The sequence below is a fragment of the Bufo bufo genome, chromosome 3 (genome assembly GCF_905171765.1).
Source record: "Bufo bufo chromosome 3, aBufBuf1.1, whole genome shotgun sequence".
Classification (NCBI taxonomy): domain Eukaryota; kingdom Metazoa; phylum Chordata; class Amphibia; order Anura; family Bufonidae; genus Bufo; species Bufo bufo.
Window position 1 is genome coordinate 175,591,485 of NC_053391.1, and position 25,250 is coordinate 175,616,734.

Genomic DNA, 25,250 nt, shown 5'->3' on the forward strand with positions numbered 1-25,250 from the left:
GTGTAATTGTCCCATAATATCTCCTTCATGTTTTATTATAGACCATTGACTGCAAATTATTCATATAAGCTATTCCATATTGTTTATTCTGTGTCCAGACATGAATAATTTTATGGATATTTTAAATTTCCATTGATAGAGATGGCCTTGCGGTTTGCCCGGCGGTCATTTTGCGGCGAACTTTGCGTGTTCACGATTCGCCGAATATGCAAATATATGGCGATGTCCGCCGGTGCCATATTCTTTTACATTGCGCTGAACTTTGACCCATGACACATCCATCACGTGGGACAGGACAGTCAATTGAGAAGTTTCAGCACATGGAGACACCCACACCCTATAACAGAACCCGATCTGGCAGCCATTTTACATTCTGTGTTTTGCCAGTGTAGGGAGAGTTTGCTTTGTGGAGCAGGGACAGGCTGTTAGGGACACCAAACGCTAGCTAATAGGGCCACAAAAGTCCTTTTAAGGACTGGTATAGGTGTGCTATCGATAAGTGTTATATACTGAGAGGTGTGATATACTTATAATATACTTTCTAACATAGAATGTATATTATAGTGCATTTGTATTGTGCAGCAGTTGTGTGCGGTTCTGCTGCCATATTGCAGCTATATAGAGGGACAAACACTATTGGAACAACTAATTGCAACGGGTGTGATATACCTGTTGCCCCAAAAAAAACAGATTGAGGGGTGTGATATACCTATAATATACTTTCTCACATAGAAAGTATATAGTGCATTTGTATTGTGCAGCAGTTGTGTGCGGTTCTGCTGCGATACCGCAGCTATATTTATACCTTCTTCCACAAAATACTGATTGAGGGCTGCGATATACCTGTTGCCCCAAATGAACAGGGTGGTGTGATATAACTGTTGCGGCAAAAAAAAAAATTGAGGGGTGTGATATACCTGCTTCTACAAAATACTGATTAAGGGGTTTGCTATACCTGCTTCCACCAAATATTGATTGAGGGGTGCGATATACCTGCTTCCATAAATACTGATTAAGGGGTTCGATATACCTGTTTTCACCAAATATTGATTAAGGCCTGCGATATACCTGGTTTCACAAAATACTGATTAAGGAGTTTGATATACTTGATTCCACCAAATATTGATTGAGGACTGTGATATACCTGCTTCCACAAAATACTGATTAATGGGTTTGATATACCTGCTTCCACAAAATACTGATTAAGGGGTTCGACATACCTGTTTTCACCAAATATTGATTGAGGCCTGCGATATACCTGCTTCCACAAAATACTGATTAAAGGGTTTGATATACCTGCTTCCACAAAATTCTGATTGAGGGCAACGATATACCTGCCTTCACAAAATACTGATTAAGAGGATTGATATACCTGCTTCCACCAATATTGATTGAGGCCTGCAGGATACCTGCTTCCACAAAATACTGATTGAGGGCTGCGATATACCTGCTTCCACAAAATACTGATTAAGGGGTTTGATATACCTGCTTTTACAAAATATTGATTGAGGCCTACAATATACCGGCTACCACAAAATACTGATTAAGGGGTTTGATATACCTGTTTCCACCAAATATTAATTGAGGCCTGCCATATACCTGCTTCCACAAAATACTGATTAAGGGGATTGATATACCTGCTTCCACCAAATATTGATTAAGGTCTGCAAGATACCTTCTTCCACAAAATACTGATTAAGGGGTTTGATATACCTGTTTCCACCAAATATTGATTAAGGCCTGCGATATATCTGCTTGCACAAAATACTGATTAAGGGGATTGATATACCTGCTTCCACAAAATACTGATTGAGGGGCTTGATATACCTGCTTCCACCAAATTTTGATTGAGGTCTGTGAAATACCTGCTTCCACAAAATACTGATTAAGGGGTTCAATATACCTGTTTCCACAGAATATTGATTGAGGACTGCGAGATATCTGCTTCCACAAAATACTGATTAAGGGGATTGATATACCTGTTTCCACCAAATATTGATTGAGGCCTGCGATATACCTGCTTCCACAAATACTTCTCTTCTCAAGGACTTAGACACAGGGTAATTTAAAAAATGACAGGCATAGGAAGAGGCAGGCCGTTTCCACAGGGGTGGTAGGGGTCGGACAGGTGCACCAGGCCGGAGCCTAAGTGGGAAGTTGGAGAAGGCATGTGCGATTACTTCAAAGGATGCACCAGAGTTGGTTGAGTGGCTCATTCAGCCTTCCGCTTCTGCACCCTCCTCATACTCTGTATCTGCACCCTCCTCACTCTCTGCTGTGTGCACCCCCAAAGACACCACCACCATAGCCCCTCCAATCGAGTCAGAGGAATTATTTTCCCATCCATTCCCAGACCTTACCGATGCGCAGCCATTCTTGACATCGGATGAGGAAGAGGAGGTAGCAATGGCTGCCACCCAGAGGTCTGACGACAGTACCCAGATCAGCCCAAGGAGAGAGGTCCCCGCTGTTGCTGCCTACTCCGAGATCTCAAGTGTCAGTGGTGGTGAAGGTGACGATGATGACGTGTCAATGGACATCACGTAGGTACCCACAAGAGAGGAAGAGGAGGGGAGTTCAGAGGGAGAGACGAAGTAGAAGAGAGGGAGGAGAAGGAGGAGAAGCAGGCAGAGCTTGAAGGCCACAGGAGGCAAAAAGAAGACTGCAAATGTATCTTGAGCGAGCCATCCACCATGCACGGTCACTTCTGGCGCTCCCAGGACACCGGCACATGGCTCCACAGTGTGGGCTTTTTTTAACGTGTCAGCTGCTGACAATTGTGTTGCCATCTGCAGCCTGTGCTGTCAACGCATAAGTCGTGGTAAGCACTCACCTAAGGACAACCGCCTTAGGAAGGCACTTAGCTCCCAACACCGAGCCCAGTGGGTGCAACTAGTGTTGTTCGAGCACCAAAGTGCTCGGGAGCTCAGGTGCTCTGGCCGAACACATCGGAATGCTCGGGTGCTCTACCGAGCACCCGAGTATAATGGAAGTCAAGGGGAGAACCCAAGCATTAAATCAGGCACCTGCTGCTCTGGAGAGGGGAGGGTGCCTGGTTCATAGAAAAAGGTCAGAAATTGATGGAAACACCACCGAAATGGTTCGGGAACAGCATGGGGAGGATGTCTGGATGCATCTTGGACTCCCAGGTCGCTGCTGGGAACGATGTTTTCCGAGTAGTACGCCACTTTTACAGACTGACAATAATACTCACCAAACCGAAGATAAATTTATTTTAGAGGAAAAATTGTTAGGAAACATTCTTTTCCTGTATATTTACAACCTGTATATCACATAAAGGAGAGCCTCATTCACATTGTGGTACAATTGTTAATGTAGTGGGACTTCTACAGTCATAAAGCCTATGCACTAAGTGAAAGGGCTGCCAAAACTTACAAGGAACCGGCACTCCAATACACCCTTTGTTAAAGGAGGGCATCATACACAGCCTTGAAAAATTATGATTGATGGCCTGCTGGTGACCCTCAAAAACAGCAAGGGCCTGCTGATCTGACCATCTAAAACATTATGGGCGAGGGCCTGCTCCCGCTTTGGTGACTCTTTGGTGACTCTAGATAACCTGGGGCCGATCGCACGTCCCCGTGACGGTGACGATCCATTCGTATGTCTGCCCTATTAACTTTCGATGTTATTTTCAGTGCAAATCATGGTGACCACGGGTAACGGGGAATCATGATTCGATTCCGGAGAGGGAGCCTGAGAAATGGCTACAGCTACCACATCCAAGCAAGGCAGCATGCGCGTAAATTACCTATTAGGTATAATTAGGTGAGGGCCTGAAGGTGAGCTGACCCTGTAAAAGATTTAATGTGCGGGCCTGCAGTTGAGCTGACCCTGTAAAACATTTTAGGTGCGGGCCTGCTGGTGAGCTGACCCTGTAAAATATTGTAGGTGATGGCCTGCTGGTGAACTGACCCTCTAAAAAATTATATGCGAGGGCCTGCTGGTGAGCTGACCCTGTACAATATTGTAGGTGATGGCCTGCTGGTGAGCTGACACTGTAAAAAATTATATGCGAGGGCCTACAGGTGAGCTGACCCTGTAAAAGATTGTAGGTGAAGGCCTGCTGGTGAGCTGACCCTGTAAAAAATTATATGCGAGGGCCTGCTGGTGAGCTGACCCTATAAAACATTATAAGTGAGGGCCTGCTGGTGAGCTGACCCTGTAAAATATTTGAGGTGTGGGCCTGCTGGTGAGCTGACCGTGTAAAAGATTTTAAGTGCGGGCCTGCTGGTGAGCTGACCCTGTAAAAGATTGTAGGTGAGGGCATGATGGTGAGCTGACCTTGTAAAACATTATATGCGAGGGCCTTCTGGTGAGCTGACTCTGTAAAAAATTATATGCGAGGACCTGCTGGTGAGCTGACCCTGTAAAACATTATAAGTGAGGGCCTGCTGGTGAGCTGACCCTCTAAAAAATTATATACGAGGGCCTGCAGCTGAGCTGACCCTGTAAAACATTATATGCGAAGGGCATATATGCGAGGGCATTATATGTGACGAATAATCATGTTGATATAATAGAAGAGGAGAAGGAGGATGAGAAAAGTAAGCTTCAACTATATACCCTTGTTTGTGGTGGAAGGGGTGCATGGGAATACAGTGTATTCAGTACATTATAAACAACACATTTAAAGTGCCTTTATGTTCATCAGCTTTCCTCTGGTGGAGTCGAGAAGTCATGGTCAATCCAGGCCTTGTTCATTTTTTATAATAGTCAGCCTATTATCATTTTCAGTTGACAGGCGAATATGCTTATGTGCTATAATGCCACCAGCAGCACTGAATACCCGCTTAGACAAAACGCTGGTGGCAGGGCAGGCCAGCCTCTCCAAGGCGTAGAGCACCAGTGCGTGCCACGTGTCCAGCTTGGACACCCAGTAGTTGTAAGGCACTGAGGGATCATTGAGGATGCTGACACGGTCTGCTATGTACTCCTTTACCATCTTCCAAAATGTTTCCCTCCTTGTGACACTAGGCCGCGCATCAGGGTGAGGGTGCTGGCGGGGTGTCATGAAACTGTCCCAGGCTTTGGAGAATGTTGCCCTGCCTCTGTTGGAACTGCTGTGTGTTCCCCTTGTCTCCCCTCCTTGGTTGGCCATGGAACTACGGACTCTGCCGCCAGCGTTGTCAGATGGAAATTTTTGGAGCAATTTTTTTAAGGATCTTATAGTATTGCACCGTTTTGCTCATCCTCTCCGCCAGAGGAATGAGAGATGAGAAATTCTTTTTGTAGCGGGGGTCGAGAAGGGTGAACAACCAGTAATCCGTGTTGTCTAAAATGCGTATAACGTGAGGGTCGTGGGAAAGGCAGCCTAACATGAAGTCAGCCATGTGTGCCAGAGTACCAAAAGGCAAGACTTCACTGTCGTCATAAGAAGGATCACTCTCAATCTCCTCATCCTCTTCCTCCTCTTCTGTCCACCCACGCTGAACAGATGGAATTAAACTTCCATGGGTACTACCCTCTGTAGTGGAGGCAACCGTCTCCTGCTCTTCCTCCTCCTCCTCTTCATCGTCCAATTCGCGCTGAGAAGACGAACTGAGGGTGGTCTGGCTATCACCCTGTGTAATGTCTTCCCCCATTTCCACCTCTTCCACATGCAAAGCGTCTTCCTTAATTGTCTTCCTTAAGCGTCTTCCTTTGATTCCTCAAAGTTTCTTAAAACCTCACAGAGGTCAGACATCCATGCCCACTCATCGCTTGTGAATAGTTCCAGCGAGTGCTCACGTCACACAACAGCCGGTGAGCTGGCAATTTCAAGCGCTGCTGCAGCGTTGACAGACTGGCTGAAGCTGTCGATGACTTGCGGAAATGTGCACAAACGCGGCGCACCTTCACCAGTAGCTCAGGTAAATTGGTGTAGGTTTTGAGAAACCGCTGAACCACTAAGTTGAAGATGTGGGCTAGGTATTGGATGTGTCTGAGCTTTCCGAGCTCCAAAGCCGCCACCAAGTTACTGCCATTATCAGACACAACCATGAAAAAAAGTACACTGTATGTCACAGATATTTTTTTGATGCGCACACTTTACACAGAAGATGTGGCGCAGCTAATATCACTGTCCGCAGCGGACACCATCTACGGAAAAAGTACACTGGATGTCAAAGATATTTTTGGGATACGCACACTTTACACTGGAGATGTGGCGCAGCTAATGCCACTGTCTGCAGCAGCCTAACTACTGTATGCTATTTAGTGCAGGATGAGCTAAAAATAGATATTGCTGCCACACACAATAGTTCTTAAAAGGACTTTTGGGTCTATTAAGTTTTAGCAATTTAGCACAGGTTGCGCTAAAAATATATATTTCTGCTGCCACACACATCAATAGTCCTTAAAAGTCCTTAATAAAATTATTCCTATTTCACTCCCTACACTGTCTGTCCCTTCCTCAGCACAGCTCTCCCTGACTAAGAATGAGCCGAACATGCGTCATTGGGTGCTATATAGCACCCGATGACGCATTCCGGCCAGCCAATCATTGTAATGCCAGCAGCCAACATGGCTACGGCATTACAGTGAGGGCAGTACTTACCTGTACGTTTATAGGCTGCATATCAGCCAAGAAATGTGAGGGGCGGAGACTCGAGCATTGCGCTTGATCACATGCGGTATTCGGCCGAATACCGCCATGTGCTGAGCATCGAGATGCTCGAGCCGAAGAGGTGTTCGGCTAGCATGCTCAATCATCACTAGGAGCAACGCCATCACAACCCTCAAAGCCACACTCCCGGCGCTCCACATCCTGCCTCTTCTCCTTCTCCTCTCTTCTCCCATTTGTCCTCCAATCCACCTTCCACCGTGCCGTTGTCGCCTTCATCTGATAGAAGGCAGGGTTTCGTGGCCCAAATGTTCGAGCGTAAAAAGTTTATGATGCCGGATAACCCTCAGCTGACCGCTGGCTTGTCAGAACTGCTAGCCCGCCAACTACTGCCATATAAACTGGTGGACTCGGAGGCCTTTAGAAAATATGCGGCCATTGGCACACCGCAATAGAAAGTCCCCGGAAGGAAATATTTCTCCCAGAAGGGCATCCCAGAGCTATATGGTCACGTTCAGCAGCAAGTGACTATATCTCTGGCACACAGTGTCGGTGCCAAGATACATCTGACCACAGACACGTGGTCTAGCAAACATGGACAGAGAAGGTACATAACTTTTACTGCCCACTGGGTGAACCTTCTGATGGCCGTCAAGCATGTAACCCATGGCTCCCGTGTGGATTTTGTGTTACCTCCACGGATTGCATGCAGGCCTGCCTCTTCTTATCCTCCTCCTACTACATCCTCCGTCTCCTCCTTGGCTGACTCCTCCTTTTCCACTGCTACCGCCTCTTCCGCTGAACCCCCCAAGCTCCCCAGAACCTATTTGACGTGCCAGGTGAGACGTTGCCATGCTATGCTCCGGCTGTTGTGCCTGGAAGCCAAGAGCCACACCGGTCCTGCACTCATTTCAGCTCTGCGTTCACAGGCCGAAACAGTGGCTAACCCCGCTCAATTTGACAGTTGGTAAAGTGGTGTGCGACAATGGTACCAATCTGCTGAGCGAGCTGAAACAGGGCAAAATGAAACAAGTGCCGTGCATGGCACACGTCCTGAACTTAGTTGTGCAGCGATTCGTGGCCAAATACCCTGGGGTCCAGGACGTCTTGCGGCAGGCCAGGAAAATCTGGCCATTTTAGAAGATCTTACACGGCCATGTCTGTCAGACGTATTATTTGTGACAGCACGACGCGCTGGAACTCCACCTGGTATATGCTTGATAGGCTGCTCCAGCAGCAGCGTGCCGTTAACGACTACCTGTACGAACTCTGCAGCAGGACAGGTTCTGGAGAGCTTGGTTTCTTCTCACTGAGCCAGTGGACTTCTGCGGCCATTTGATGACATCACCAAACTGGTCAGTCGCAGCCAGGGCGCCATCAGTGACATCGTACATTATGATTTCTTTCTGGAGTGTGCATTGTGTAGTGTCATTGATCAAGCTGTCGAGGAGCAGGAGCTGGAAGATGAGGAAGTCGCAATGCTGAATGAATTCCCAGGGGGGGCTACTCCATCTGAGACAAGTCAGCAGTAGTCTGAAGATCAGTCAGAGAAAGAAGAGCAGGTATTGAAGGGGGACTTTAAACTTTTTGGGGATCCCTGGTGTTGTCTGTGGCTGGGGGGAGGAGACCGAGGACAACATTCTCCTGGGCGAGGAGCAGGAGCAAGGGTGTTCCACCACTTCCAATTTAGTGCAAATGGGGACCTTCATGCTCCAGTGTTTGAAGAGGGACCCCCGTATAAAAAGCATAAAGGGCAAGGACCAGTACTTGGTGGCAATGTACTTAGACCCCCGGTACAAACACAAAATGGCGGACATGTTACCAGCTTCACAGAGGGCTGTCAGAATGCAGCATTTCCAGGCCTTGCTGCGAGAGATGCTGCATTCTGCTGTTGCGGGCGCTGGCAGAGGAATTTCCACCCACAGCGAAGCAGGTGCGGGTACCAATCCTACCGCGCCTGCAAGAAGAGAGCGGTTTGAAGATGTGTTGGTCACTTTGGATAGGAGATCATTCTTGCAGCCAACCCATCGACAGCCGCCCTCCAGATCCAGTCTCAGAGAACACCTAGACCGACAACTGTCCGACTACATCGTGTTAACGGCCGATGTGGACGCTCTGAGAAGCAAGGAATACCTGGACTACTGGGTGTGCAGGCTTGAGCTGTGGCCAGAGCTGGCACAATTTTTCATGGAACTCTTGGCCTCCAGCTCGTCGACTGTCCTGTCTGAATGGACGTTTAGCGCAGCAGGGGGGATCGTGAACGATAAGCGCAATTGCCGAGCTCACGACAGTATGGACTACCTCACAAGGTATGGATCTCGGAGGAATTCAACACCTGTGACGACCACGTGTAATTGAATTTCCTCATGCCAGCCCACACATATCTGCCACCACCCAGAACAAAGAATGGTACTCGTCTTATGTACAGTAAAAAAAAATTCCAGTGACCGCCTAATGTACCTCTAGCCACATAATCACAAATTATTTTCTGTCAGGTGAATGCCTTATTTTTGGGGCCTGTCCTGGCCTACAGTAAAATTTTTATCCGGTGACCTCCTAATGTACCCCCAGCCACATAATCACAAGTTCTTTACTGTCAGGTAAATACCTCAATTTTGGGGCCTGTACTGGACTACAGTAAAATTTTTATCCAGTGACCGCCTAATGTACCTCCAGCCACATAATCAGAAGTTCTTTTCTGTCAGGTGAATGCCTAATTTTTGGGGCCTGTACTGGCCTACAGTAACATTTTTATCCAGTGACCGTCTAATGTACCTCCAGCCACATAATCATAAGTTCTTTTCTGTCAGGTGAATGCCTAATTTTTGGGGCCTGTACTTTAGTGGCCTACAGTAAAATTTTTATCCGGTGACCGCCTAATGTACCTCCAGCCACATCATCACAAGTTCTTTTCTGTCAGGTGAATGCCTAATTTTTGGGGCCTGTACTCCCGTGGCCAAAAATATTAATTTTCTAGGCACCAGCAGGGCACATTTTTGAGAGTTTCCCTTTAAGACACATTAAAATGGCCCCTGATTAAAATGCATATATTTTGTGGGAATTTTTGCCAATGATACCCCTCTGGTATGTCAGTGTCCATGTTTTGGGACTATTTGTGCACTTCTAGTAAGTATTTGGTGGCTGCAAGCCTGCAAATATGACCTGAAGGTTTTTCAGGTTCACCTGCCATTAAAGTCAATAGGGCCCGCCACGAACGCGCGGTTCGCGAACATTCACAAAACGTCCTGGCCGATGTTCGTCCATCACGATCCATTGATATCATTTTTGTATTAAATTGGACCATAGTTTTTGGAATTTTCATGGAGTCAATGGAAGCATATTGCTGAGCACTGGTATGCACAAGTCAGTTCTTGCTTTGCCACCTCTTTTGCAAGACTGCCGTGATGTAATATGATTGTGCACTTCATTTGCAACATGTATATTGCATAGGCCATAAGGTGTATGGGGGTGTCTAACTGTCAATAGCAGATATTCGAGGATGAAGGATCATGAATACTGGCATTTAATAAACCCAATCCATTTAGGTTACATGGGCACATTGATTTCAATGGGGTCCGTCTGGTCAAAAAAACGGCCAAAAATAAGACATATTCTATTTTTTGATGGCAACAATTCACTGGCTATTAAAAAAAACGGCCACGTGAATAGCCCTATTGACTTCTAAGGGTTCTGAAAACAGCCGTGTGATGGCCGTTACAAAAACATGGCCGTTTTCCCGTTCGTGCGAATGTAGCTTTATTCTCAATAGAAATTAGCCATTCATGCGTTTTACTCCTTCTCGCAGCACACCATTCTTGTATGGTGCTGCAAGTAGGTATGTAGAACACAGGTGTGATGGCACAGGCTTATGACCACACCAACACTTTCAGACACCATTTGCATTATATAGCTGGCATTCTGTTACTGCTGGGATAGTAGTTTAAGCAAGAAAAATTAAGAATTATCATCCAGACTACTCCTTTAAACAAGAAACAGCTATGAAAACCTTTAGGGATGCACTAATCATAATATATATATATTTACCAATAGAGACAATTAATCCACAAATAAAAACAAATAAAAATACAGAAGGAGTAGGGATCCCAAAAACACCCAGTAGTATGTGCAGTGTATATGAAAGGTTAGTTGCCATATAAAATACCATACATGACATAATGTACAGCAAACATTGCAACGGACTGTATATCCCAACCTCCAACTGATAGCAGACCAGAATTACATACAATAAAACTCAATGGAAACAAGTACAATATAAGATAGATACCAACCCGGTAGAGACACAATGAGGATAAAAAGGGGAAACATGGAAAATCAGGATCGACCCCAATCAGACCCCAATTCTAGAATTACATCCCCTTTATAAACAGTCATAAATATGATAGATTATAAATAACTGTTTGTTACCACAGACATAACACATAAAATGTATGTTATTTTATATTTCCTGAACTATTAGATTTGCTCCCTCCGCCAGATTTATACCAGCTTCCCTAGTGATGACATACACCTTGGACCCAGTGCAAACACTGCTCGTATTTTAATACAGGCTTGTCATCATGGTTGGTTTCATCCAATAAAAAAAAAACTTTGAGATGAAATTCTCTAGGAAATCAGAAGCTGCAACAACCAAAGTCAATATTCTCTCGTTGTAACAATTAGACTTTTTGGCACAGACATCGTCCTGTGTAATAAACTCTGCTGGTTCACAGATGTAGAAATGATGTGTACGTTTCCACTGATCTATTAAATTTTAAGGCCTTGGAGAGAGCTTTATGAGGTGGTTGTATTTAGTAACCGTTATGTGTCTAATCTACGAGAAATGTACGAAAACGTAAGAATTATCACATTCTTCTTTTGAAGTGAACTTAATGAACTTGAGTATATATGCATAGTGTCTATTCCTATCAATACCAATACCATATTGAGATATAAGCTACCACGGAATACTCTAGCACAGTGATATTGGGATTTTTCCAACCCTGCCTTACACTGAGTAGTCCTGCACATCTGGAATCTATAGTGGGGTACTTAGCGTCTCTATAGCTGAGGTGTTCTCAGCATACAGTAGGTTATTTTCACATTAAATTCAACCAGCAGATAACTTTTACTATTCTCTGGCCAAAAACATTCATCCAAAATAACATTTTTTTTGCACAATAAATCTCATTCAAGCTCAGAGGAAATTTAGCAATTACCAAACTAGTAATTTAAATTCCTCATATGAAAGCCACAATTCAGGAAAACAGGAAGGGAAACAGTATCCACACTAAAGAAGTCTTGCCATATTTTCAAACACAGTTAAAAATTTCAGTTTTAAGGTCTTTAAATCTCAGTATAATCACATCAGTGGATTTAAAGACCAGAAGTTACTGATTCTGTTTGATATGTGTACAGCAAATTGCCAGGGTTTAAAATAGTAACATTGTCTCAAAGAAAATGAATCCTCTCTGAAGCCTTTATCTGTGTCCATCTGACCAGCCACAACCCTCACTATCTGTAATTACGGGATGTTTTTCTTTGCTCTAACCCACAGTTATATTAATTTAATTTGTCTGCCTTGTTTAAAATTTATATGAGGGCGTGTTCCTGACTATGTCTGTTAGTAATGTTTAATTTGTATGATATATAATTTATACTGCCCTTAGACTATAGTAATAGGAAGAACCATATGTTAAGACTCTTTAACAAATCAGTGAATTGCAGTTGCGTGCTCTCCGTGGTCTCCACGAACACCTAATGTATCCATTGATTTTAATGTGTGCATTCACACATCAGCCACATCAGTCTATGTGGTATAAGGATGAGACAGTGAAATTAATAAACAGGCACACAGACCAAACGTGGATCCCTCACGGACATCTTCATGGATGAACCACTGACTATCTTGTCACGGATATCATCATGGACACAGACGTGTGAAAAGGATCTTAAAGTTTAATATGATTTGCCAGGGGAGAATGATCATCTCCTCATTTCATTTGCAGAGGCCACTATAGGGGAAATGTGCCATTCAAATTGCTAGCCATGCCTGCAATACATGGATTGACCAGGTTTAACCTCTTAAGGACACATGACGTACCGGTACGTCATGATGTCCTGGTACTTAAGGACACATGACATACCGGTACGTCATGTGTTGTTCCGATCACTGCCGCCCGGCCGGCAGTGATCGGAACCCGGTGCCTGCTCAAATCATTGAGCAGGCACCTAGGCTAAATGCGTGGGGGGGTCCCGTGACCCCCCCATGTCGGCGATCGCGGCAAACTGCAGGTCAATTCAGACCTGCGGTTTGCTGCGATTTCTGCAGTTTCTGGTCCCCGCGGTCCCTGACCGCGGGGATCAGAAACTTTATATGCCTAAAAAAAGTTTTATTTACCCCCCCCTGCACCCCCGAATGATTTTTATGGTGGCGGGAGGTGCAGGGGGAGGGTTGCGGGCGGTGTGGGCGGTGCGGCAGGCGGGATCGCGATCCCCCGCCCGCCTCCCCTTGAAAATTCATTGGTGTTCAGTGGGTATACCAGGGTGCCAGCACATTGCTGGCACCCTGGTATAAACGGCTGACATCTGCGATGCGATGTCAGCCGTTTAACCCTTTCCATACAGCGGTCCGTACGGACCGCTGTATGGAAAAGGTTAACAGCGCAGGGAGCTCCCTCCCTCTCCCATCGGGGGGCTGCTGTGCCTTTGCAGCCCCCCGATGGAGAGGGAGAGAGCCCCCAGACAGCCCCCCGAGAGATCCCCTCCTTACCCTTCCCCGTCTGCGAAGTTCTGAGCAGACGGGGAAGGTTCCCATGGCAACAGGACGCCTCTCAGGCGTCCTGCTGTCCATGGTGCTGAACAGATCTGTGCTGAAAGGCATAGATCTGTTCAGTGTAAGTAAAATACAGTGCAGTACAATATATATTGTTCTGTACTGTATTATACAGACATCAGACCCACTGGATCTTCAAGAACCAAGTGGGTCTGGGTCCAAAAAAAGTGAATAAAAGTGAAAAAAAAGGAAAAATCAAAAAACACATTTATCACTGATAAAAATGAAAAAAAAAAAATTCCCTACACATGTTTGGTATCGCCGCGTCTGTAACGACCTGATCTATAAAACGGTCATGTTACTTTACCCGAACGGTGAACACCATAAAAATAAAAAATAAAAAACTATGATGAAATTGAAATTTTGCCCACCTTACTTCCCAAAAAAGGTAATAAAAGTGATCAAAAAAGTCGCATGTACGCCAAAATTGTAACAATCAAACCGTCATCTCATCCCGCAAAAATCATACTCTACCCAAGATAATCGCCCAAAAACTGAAAAAACTATGGCTCTTAGACTATGGAGACACTAAAACATAATTTTTTTTGTTTCAAAAATGAAATCATTGGGTAAAACTTACATAAATAAAAAAAAAGTATACATATTAGGTATCGCCGCGTCCGTATCGCCCGGCTCTATAAAAATATCACATGATCTAACCCCTCAGATGACCACCGTAAAAAAATAAAAATAAAAACGGTGTAAAAAAAGCCATTTTTTGTCATCTTACGTCACAAAAAGTGTAATAGCAAGCAATCAAAAAGTCATATGCACCCCAAAATAGATGCCAATCAAACCGTCATCTCATCCCTCAAAAAATGAGACCCTACTAAAGATAATCGCCCAAAAACTGAAAAAACTATGGCTCTTAGACTATGGAGACACTAAAACATTTTTTTGGTTTTAAAAATGAAATCATTGTGTAAAACTTACATAAATAAAAAAAATTGTATACATATTAGGTATCGCCGCGTCCGTGACAACCTGCTCTATAAAATTACCACATGATCTAACCTGTCAGATGAATGTTGTAAATAACAAAAAAAAAAAACGGTGCCAAAAAAGCTATTTCTTGTTACCTTGCCGCACAAAAAGTGTAATATAGAGCAACCAAAAATCATATGTACCCTAAACTAGTACCAACAAAACTGCCACCCTATCCCATAGTTTCTAAAATGGGGTCACTTTTTTGGAGTTTCTACTCTAGGGGTGCATCAGGGGGGCTTCAAATGGGACATGGTGTAAAAAAAAACAGTCCAGCAAAACCTGCCTTCCAAAAACCATATGGTGTTCCTTTCCTTCTGCGCCCTGCCGTGTGCCCGTACAGCGGTTTACGACCACATATGGGGTGTTTCTGTAAACTACAGAATTAGGGCCATAAATAATGAGTTTTGTTTGGCTGTTAACCCTTGCTTTGTAACTGGAAAAAAAATATTAAAATGGAAAATCTGCCAAAAAAGTGAAATTTTGAAATAGTATCTCTATTTTCCATTAAATCTTGTGCAACACCTAAAGGGTTAACAAAGTTTGTAAAATCAGTTTTGAATACCTTGAGGGGTGTAGTTTCTTAGATGGGGTCACTTTTATGGAGTTTATAATCTAGGGGTGCATCAGGGGGGCTTCAAATGGGACATGGTGCCAAAAAAACAGTCCAGCAAAATCAGCCCTCCAAAAACCAAACGGCGCACCTTTCACTCTACGCCCCGCTGTGTGCCCGTACAGTAGTTTACGGCCACATATTGGGTGTTTCTGTAAACAGCAGAGTCAGGGCAATAAAGATACAGTCTTGTTTGGCTGTTAACCCTTGCTTTGTTAGTGGAAAAAATGGGTTAAAATGGAAAATTAGGCAAAAAAATTAAATTCTCAAATTTCATCGCCATTTGCCAATAACTCTTGTGCAACACCTAAAGGGTTAACGACGTATGTAAAATCAGTTTTGAATACCTTGAGGGGTGTAGTTTCTTAGATGGGGTCACTTTTAGGGAGTTTCTCCTCTAGGGGTGCATCAGGGGGCTTCAAATGGGACATGGTGTAAATAAACCGGTCCATAAAAATCAGCCTTCCAAAAACCATACGGCGCACCTTTCCCTCTACGCCCCGCTGTGTGGCCGTACAGTAGTTTACGGCCACATATTGGGTGTTTCTGTAAACGGCAGAGTCAGGGCTATAAAGATACAGTCTTGTTTGGCTGTTAACCCTTGGTTTGTTAGTGGAAAAAATGGGTTAAAATGAAAAATTAGACAAAAAAAGGAAATTCTCAAATTTCCTCCCCATTTGCCAATAACTCTTGTGCAACACCTAAAGGGTTAACAACGTATGCAAAATCAGTTTTGAATACCTTGAGGGGTGTAGTTTCTTAGATGGGGTCATTTTTGGGTGGTTTCTATAATGTAAGCCTCGCAAAGTGACTTGAGACCTGAACTGGTCCCTAAAAATTGAGTTTTTGTAAATTTCTGAAAAATTTCAAGATTTGCTTCTAAACTTCTAAGCCTTATAACATCCCCAAAAAATAAAATATCATTCCCAAAACAATTCAAACATGAAGTAGACATATGGGGAATGTAAAGTCATCACAATTTTTGGGGGTATTACTATGTATTACAGAAGTAGAGAAACTGAAACTTTGAAATTTGCAAATTTTTCCAAATTTTTGTTAAATTAGGTATTTTTTGGTGCAAAAAAAATTATTTTTTTGACTCCATTTTACCAGTGTCATGAAGTACAATATGTGACGAAAAAACAATCTCAGAACGGCCTGGATAAGTCAAAGCGTTTTAAAGTTATCAGCACTTAAAGGGACTCTGGTCAGATTTTCAAAAAATGGCCTGGTCCTAAGGTGTAAAAAGGCTGTGTCCTTAAGGGGTTAAGAGTGGGAAACACATTGCTTGTCAGCAGACTCTGGCTCATACAAGTAGGAGACCTCAATCTATGAGGCATATGAAAAAGAGTTACCCAGATGAGATAACCCTTTAAGGCAGGCCTTGAAGCAAACTGTATGGAACTGAAATAGTCATACCCACTGACTCATCCAAGGGGTGTCACATTCTTGAACCTAAAGCCACAAGATGAATAATTCATACAATAAAATAACCTTTAAAAGTACTTTTAAATGGCCAATGTTTATTCATACAGAGACACAGCCAGTCTACACAAGTGGTTTAGGCTACTTTGACACTAGCGGCACGGACATCCGGCAGGCTGTTCCGTCAGGTGAACAGCCTGTCGGATCCGTCCTGCCGCTAGTGAACGTGTGACCCTGGACTGCCGCTCTGTCCCCATTGACTATGGGGGCGGGGCGGAGTTCCGGCGGAGGCACGTCAGCTTACGACGAGAGGCTGCCGGAATGTTATGACATGTTATAGTTTTATTCTGGCAGCCTCTTGCAGTGCGCTGCCGTGCCTCCGGTGGAACTCCGCCCCCGTTATAGTCAATGAAGACGGAGCAGCAGTCCGAGGGCACACGGTCACTAGCGGCAGGACGGATCCGACAGGCTGTTCACCCGATGGAACAGCCTGCCGAGATCTGTGCCGCTAGTGTCAAAGTAGCCTTAGTTGATAAAGTTGGTATATATGTTTATATGAAAATGATAGGGGTGTCGACTCTTATACATATATTTTTACATTCAGTCATCAGACTGCTAGATGCCTTATTTTTACATGTGAGTAATAACTTATTTAAACTTAACTTTTATTACACTAATTAAAAAAATATATTAAGAGGTAGTGATAAAAATATCAGTGGTGGCACAGTCCAATTTGGGTATAGTTCTAATATGGCTACGGCCACTACATTTCTGTGGCGGTGTGTGGCTGCAGTATACCAAAGTACAGCGCTGGTATTGCTTACTGCTAACAGTTATCTTTCCCTTACAGTATATAGTACTGTGCCCCTTTTACGGAGCTAAAAACCACGGTAAACATTCTGGTAATGAAGCAGTAAAAATAACATAGTTGCTACTTTCAAAAACAACAATCTTTTGCTTTTTCTGATACCGCCATGTGTGTATAAACACTGGCAGGCGTCTGCTCCCAAAAATTTTAAATTTTTGGACTGTTTATTAAAATAAAAATCTGAAAAATATATAACAGCACTGTGTGTAATTAGACAGGCTGCTTGTTACCACCCATCAGCCTTTGTTTATCCATAGTCATATATATTGCTTTTCACTGTAACGTTAACTAATTTCTTGGCATTAAAGACCTTGAAAGGGGTTAGATACAGTCCCTGGAAAACCCAGAACTTTTCAGGACAATTGAGTCAAATTTATTCAGAATTGAATCTGACAGCCAAATCAATTGAATCAGAAACTGAAATTAATTCCAGGAAATCTCTACCTAGCAGGTAATTTCACTTAGTCTATACTGCATATGCAGAGTAAGGCATTCAGATTTCTGCATATACCATTTTTTTCACTGTATTGTTTGTGTCCTAGGTAAATTACAGTGAGTATTTCAACTAAATGTGTCAAGTAAACTGCTATGACACAGTGTTATCAATTTGTAATTTTAATTTTGTGCAGGTTAGAAAGTAAAGTTATAGAGGGAGATTTATCAAACTGGTGTAAAGTAGAACTGGCTTAGTTGCCCATAGCACCCAATCAGAGTCCAGCTTTCATTTTCCAAAGGAGATCTGAAAAATGAAAGGTGGAATCTGATTGGTTGCTATGGGGAACTAAGGCAGTTTTCATTTTCACCAGTTTGATCAATTTTTCCCATAATCTTTTTAATTAATTTCTTTTGAACAGTTATCTGGGAAAAGAACTTGGTTTTGTACCACTTTATATAACTGTGTTATATAATTGTGTATCAGCTTCCTTCTTGTGAATCATGAATGCCTTTTATAAACCAGAAAAGTTGAATTCTTAAAATTTTTCTAAATTTAAATGTATTTTCTTTCCTCTAAAAGTATTTGACTCCTTTAATTAACTTAACAGATGGTCAAGTGGGGTCATTAAAACGTAAGAGATCCAACAGCCTGACTGCTTTTTTTAATATGTCAATATAATAAAGGATGTATTTAGTTTTTCCTGCTTTGTTTTGGCAACAGTGTTACATTATTTCATTGAAATGGATCCAGAATAACATTTTTCAATCAATACTATTATATTTAATCTCCAAAATCTACACAGAATGATTTTAATGCAAGTGTAGATTTCACTTAATTGAAGAAATATTTGTGTCCTGTTCGTATACATATATAATTGCAAATTTTACTCTAGGGAGAATATAATTCCATGTTTGCTGATATTTAAGTTATGACAGATTGTGAATATTTTTGGGAGGTATTACATGATTTTTCATTTAAAAGGGTTTTGTGAGTAAATACCTGCTGTATGCCTAAATAGCATAGCTGACTGTCTCTATGGGTCCTCCTGACCATTCATTCCCCATCCTCTTTTTTTGAATGTGGCGTAATGACAAATTATCCATAATAATTGACTGCCATAAGATGAGATGCTACTATGGATGAAAAATAATCATGCCATATAGAAGTACCATAGGAATTATCACTAAAGATAGAACTGAAATATATTTTACAGTTTTCAGTTTTACTATTTTAGGTATATAGAAGGCTTTATCCACATAAACATTAGAGTATTGTTGGAGGGACCGGCCAACAATCTAATGTGTATGAGCTTGAGAAGGTCCTGACTTTTCCTTGAGAGATGATTTTAGAGGAGAGTAAGGGCGTCCATACTCATTCAATAGCTGTTGGTCGAATGATCTCTCCCAACTCCCTGTCAACTCCGCCATACACATAAACATTTGTTTTGGCCAAACACGTATGCGTATTGAAAGAGGAGAGAGGAGAAAGGCAAAAATATCTGTTTCACACATCCTTTCTCCCCTTTGACGTCATCTGTTGGGGAAGATGCAGGAACTTGCCACACAAATTAGACTGCTGGCTGAATCTGCGAGAATGATACAAAATACACCAATGTAAATGGGCGTCTTAAAGGGGTTGTCTGACAAAAAATAGTCTATAGTTTTCAAACCAGCACATGAATACTTTTGTAATTGCATGTAATTAAAAATTTTGTTATTCAGTAGAATGTATCTGTATAGAGCCACTTATTTTCTTATTTCTTTGTCCTGTTCACTGAGAAGGCCGCACATGCTCAGTTTAATCCTTCAACTGCCTCCTGAGCTGTGATAGGGAGGGCTGAGACACGCCCCCCTTAGCTGAAGCAGAAAAGACACTCCCCTTGAGCTGTCAGCTTGATATAAATTTAGCAGAACAATAAATGTGGAGATCTCTGAATCCATGTGAGGTACAGGGCTGGTTCTAGCTTTGTTAGAAAGAGATGTCATGTACTATATGATTTTCCTTTTTTTAAATAATCATGGGATAACCCCTTTAAGAACTGGCGTGTTGAATTTCAGCACCATATTACTATTGTTTTCCTGTAGATAACCTTCTGCTCTGGGCATCTGGCAGGGAATTTCTCCTCTCTGTTCTTAGAAAACACATGCTGTACATGATAAGCCAAGCATAGAGTGCCGGTGTATGGAGGAATCAATATATAGAGTTGTTGGGTTAATGAGCTTGCAGTTGACAGCTATTGATGGTACATAGACACTTTTATTACTGGAAAATCTCTTTATTTCAATGTATAATGTACACATTTGCCAGTTTTTCTAAATTATACATTTAAGAGTATGTAAAACTGGTATTGCCGCAGAATAATCTGATCATGATCATTATTGCATTTTAGCTCATAGTGAAAAACAAAAACAAAACCCACAAACAACACATACCTGTTTTTTAGAAAAAGAGTATCAGTTGCTCAGCAGAACTTGCCAGCAAGCTGTATGAAACCACCGAGGCATTGGCCAGTCCCTCACTTACCCTCTATGCCAAGCTGTTCCTGATAAAACTCTCAAATCTACCCATTTATATCTTACATTTTTTGTCCTAATAGTGCCCCTATAGTGTCCCTAGTAACTGGTTAGTGTCTGTCATTGTTTTTTGCAGCCACAGCCACAACACATCTTATCCCATCCACAGCTGAGAACAGAATCGTGTCTGGCTGATTCTGTGAAGAAGGGCCTGACTGACTACTGTCCCCTGATTGGCTGATCAGGCTGTCTGTCAGCCACTGAGCCAATTAGGGCAAGGCTTCCCCCTCCCTCCCAAGGTCATGTGATTCTCCTTCTTCTTCCTTCCTGTAGTTTTCCATATCAATTCTCACAATAAAATGGCACTGGGCACTGTTTTTGTGTAATTTGTCCAAAGTAAATTGCCAAAACTTTTGTGAAATTCGTAACAATTCCCTCATCTCTAAATAAAACCTTTAACCACTTCCCATCTGGGCCCTTTGCCCCCTTCCTGACCAGGCCAAATTTTGCAAAACGGACATATCTCACTTTATGTGGTAATAACTTTGGAACGCCTTTATTTATCCAAGTCATTCAGAGATTGTTTTCTCGTGACACATTGTACTTCATGATAGTCATAAATTTGAGTCAAAATATTTCACCTTTATTTATGAAAAAATCCCAAATTTACCCAAAAATTTAAAAAAATCGCAATTTTCTAAATTTCAATTTCTCTGCTTTTAAAACAGAAAGTGATACCTCATAAAATATTTATTATTTAACATTCCCCATATGTCTACTTTATGTTGGCATCATTTTGGAAATGTCATTTTATTTTTTTAGGACGTTAGAAGGCTTAGAAGTTTAGAAGCAATTCTTCAAATTTTTAAGAAAATTGCCAAAACCCACTTTATAAGGACCAGTTCAGGTCTGAAGTCACTTTGTGGGGCCTACATAGTGGATACCCCCATAAATGACCCCATTGTAGAAACTACACCCCTCAAGGTATTCAAAACCGATTTTACAAACTTTGTTAACCCTTTAGGCGTTCCACAAGAATTAAAGGAAAATGGAGATCAAATTTTTAAATTTCACTTTTTTGGCAGATTTTCCATTTTAATCAATTTTTTTCTCTAACACATCGATGGTTAACAGCCAAACAAAACTCAATATTTATTACCCAGATTCTGCGGTTTACAGAAACACCCCACATGTGGTCGTAAACTGCTGTATGGGCACACGGCAGGGCGCAGAAGGAAAGGAACTCCACATGGTTTTTAGATGCCATGTCCCATTTGAAGCCCCCTGATGCACCCTTACAGTAGAAACTCCCAAGAAGTGACCCCATTTTGGAAACTAGGGGATAAGGTGCCAGTTTTATTAGTACTATTTTTGGGTACATATGATTTTTTGATCATTCAATATAACACTTTATGGGGCAAGGTGACCAAAAAATTGGTTGTTTTAGCACAGTTTCTATTTATTTATTTTTACAGCGTTCACCTTAGGTGTTCAGTCAAGTGACATTTTTATAGAGCAGATTGTTACGGACGTGGCGATACCTAATATGTATACTTTTTCTCATTTATTAAAGTTTTACACAATAATAGCATTTTTGAAACCAAAAAATTATGTTTTAATGTGTCCATGTTCTGAGAGCTATAGTTTTTTTATTTTTTGAGAGATTTTCTTATGTAGGGGCTCATTTTTTGCGGGATGAGGTGACTGTTTTATTGGTACCATTTTGTGGGACATACGCGTTTTTGATCACTTGGTGTTGCACCTTTTGTGATGCAAGGTGACAAAAATTGCTTGTTTTGACAGTTTTTTTTTTTTTTTTTTTACGGTGTTCACCCGAGGGGTTAGGTCATGTGATATTTTTATAGAGCTGGTTTTTACGGACGCGGCAATACCTAATATGTATACTTTTTTTTATTTGTTTCACTTTAACACAATAATAGCATTTTTGAAACCAAAAAAATTATGTTTTAGTGTCTCCATGTTCTAAGAGCTATAGTTTTTTTATTTTTTGAGAGATTTTCTTATGTAGGGGCTCATTTTTTGCGGGATGAGGTGACGGTTTTATTGGTACCATTTTGTGGGACATACGCGTTTTTGATCACTTGGTGTTGCACCTTTTGTGATGCAAGGTGACAAAAATTGCTTGTTTTGACACAGTTTTTTTTATTTATTTTTTACCGTGTTCATCTGAGGGGTTAGGTCATGTGATATTTTTATAGAGCTGGTTTTTACGGACGCGGCAATACTAAATATGTCTATTTTACTTTATTTTTTCTATTTTAATATTTTTTTTTTTATTCCTAACTTGGGAACTTTTTTTTTTTTACATGTGAAACTTTATTTTATTTTATTTTTTCAACCCTTTATTTTTTTTATTTTTTTTTACACTTTTCGTCCCCCATAAGGTCATACAAGACCTCTGGGGGACATTTGCTTCACTTTTTCTTTTTTTTTTCACAGTTGATTTCTCCTGTAACTGGGGCTGAGATAGTAGCCCCAGTTACAGGACAAATGCACCCCTATAGAGGCTGTACAGCAGCAATCCTGCGCTGTACAGCCTCACAGCAGGGCTGATCGAGGTCTCTGAGAGACCTCACACAGCTCCTGCACACTCCGGTCACGGCGGTCACATGACCGCCGGGCCGGAACAGGAAGCGCACAGCGCTTCCTGCTCTGCAGACACAGCGCTCGGTGAGCGCTGTGTCTGCAGCGATCGTGAAGGCAGGGACACCTGGGCACTGTCCCTGCCTTGTCTTAGGGTTGCCCTGCTGTCACTGACAGCGGGCAACCCGATCAGCAGCTGCACGATTAGCGTGCAGCTGCTATTTCTGACAGGACGTTTTAAAACGTGCTGTCAGAAATAGACGTCCACCCATAGGACGTTTATATCCTATGGGCGGACGTGAGGCGGTTAAGAAACATTTCTTTGATGCCCATAACTTTTTCCATCTACCGAGCTGCTCGAGGGCTTGTTTTTACAGGGCGAGCTGCAGTTTTCATTGGAACGATTGGGACCAAAAAACATCATCCATTTAGATTTTTTTCCTGTTCCTATTGCAAAGGAGGCAATATAGAGAATCACAATACATTAGAAAAATGCCTTGTATGACCTTTCTCTACATAATAAATGCTATTTGCTGAAGTGATACAACCCCTTTAATTTCAGGTATTGAAGCTTTAGATTTTTCTATTTATATGCTAAAAGATTAACCCTTTCAACCCCTGGCCAGTTTTCACCTTCCTGCCCAGGCCATTGGAAGTTTTTGGGGATGTATTTTGTGCTGCTGGCGACAGTATTTTGTGATTGACTGTGGTATTTGGCTCTGTTGAGGTGGTAAAATATGCCACAATATGGTATTGCTGATCCTGCATTCCATCAATTTAGACCCAACTACAAAACGGGGCCACTTTTAGTATTTTTTCCAGGTCCACTTTAAATTTCCAGTCCGCTTCTGGCTGGCCATATAAATTAGATCTATGTTGGCAAGTTTAGTCAATCATCTAATGCATATGGGGCCTCATGAATTTCCTCAATGGCAGATGTTGGGATAATAGGGATTGGGCAGTTGGATTTCCACTAGACTGTCTCCCTCTCCCCATTTTACTACATGTGCATACTTACTTGGCTATGTATGGCCAGTTTACACAGTTTACATAGCTATTGTGAGCTTAGGCACACCAACAATTTATTTGACTTTTAGCCCAGAGGTTTAAAAAAATAAGTGGATTGTATTTTTACCCTTGAGGACAGAAGGATCTGCGGCATATTTCCCTTTCCTAACCCTTGTACCTTTTTCTCTTTATACTTTTTTGCTAAAGTTATGGTACCTGTGGAGAGGGTAGCTCTTACCACATCACTAATGGGGCAAATCAAGAACGCCTGTACCTAAGAGCCCCATATCAGTTGCAAGTGCTACCTCTATGAGATGAACATCCTTGCTCTCAATATCAATTCTAATATTGCAGCATTATAGTTAGCATTAGGACCTCTGCTACAGAAACGGTACTTTCATTTCCTAATTCAGTTACACTACTGTCTGATACAAGATGCTGAAACTAAACTCCCTTAAACTTTTTATTTCTCTTATAGAAAATCCTCTGTATAGCTGATAGGATATTAACTATTTCTGCTAGTATCATTCAGTAGTCTGGGTGCAATATGTTTGCTTTGAACATATTTTTATGAGGAGGTAAAGAAATAGTACAATCTTTCCCAAGACAGAATTCTATCCTTACATCTGGAGGCAGTCAAGATTTAAAAGGCTGTAAAATGCCACAGGCATGTCTTTCAGGTATAATAACCCTGACTCGGCCAGGGAGAAAAAGATGAATACTGTATACTGTATCTCATAACTGTACACCCAACTGTGGATATGTGTGAACCACAGTGTAAAGATTTAATGGGATTCTGACCTATACCCAGAGTCAGGTACAATGATTATTTCCAGTTGGATTATGCTGTTAGGACAAAGTATTTGCATTGCTTTGCCCCAGTTTTTCTTAAAAACTGCTGTAAAGCTTAGGAAAAGTCCAAAAAAGTTGAGTAAATCCTCTTGTGAAATAAGATACCAATTCATGTTCTCACACTAGGAAAGAAACAGCTAACAAACATGGTGCTTCTCTGGAGCACAGTATTTTGTAACCTTTTCAAGCAGTTCTCCGATCTCAGTGAGGATGATTATGATATACACCTAAGTCACTTAAATATCCTTAAAGAGTTTGTGTAAGAAGGGGGGAAGGCTGGCAATCCCCCCCTTCCATGGGACCTCCAAAGGGAAGCTTACTTACCTGCTTCCTAGCGTCGGCTCCCCATTCCATCTCTTGAAGGCCTGCAATGCTCTTCTGGGCTCTAGCAATAATAATATCCAGGTTGACATTCCTGCAGCCAATCATGGGCCGTGGTGTGTCAATACAAAAAAAACCATTCTTGCACAACCCCTTTAAGATGCAGACATAGACTGTGCTTACATAGATATTTATATACGCTAGGTAAAAATATAGATCGATACAGATA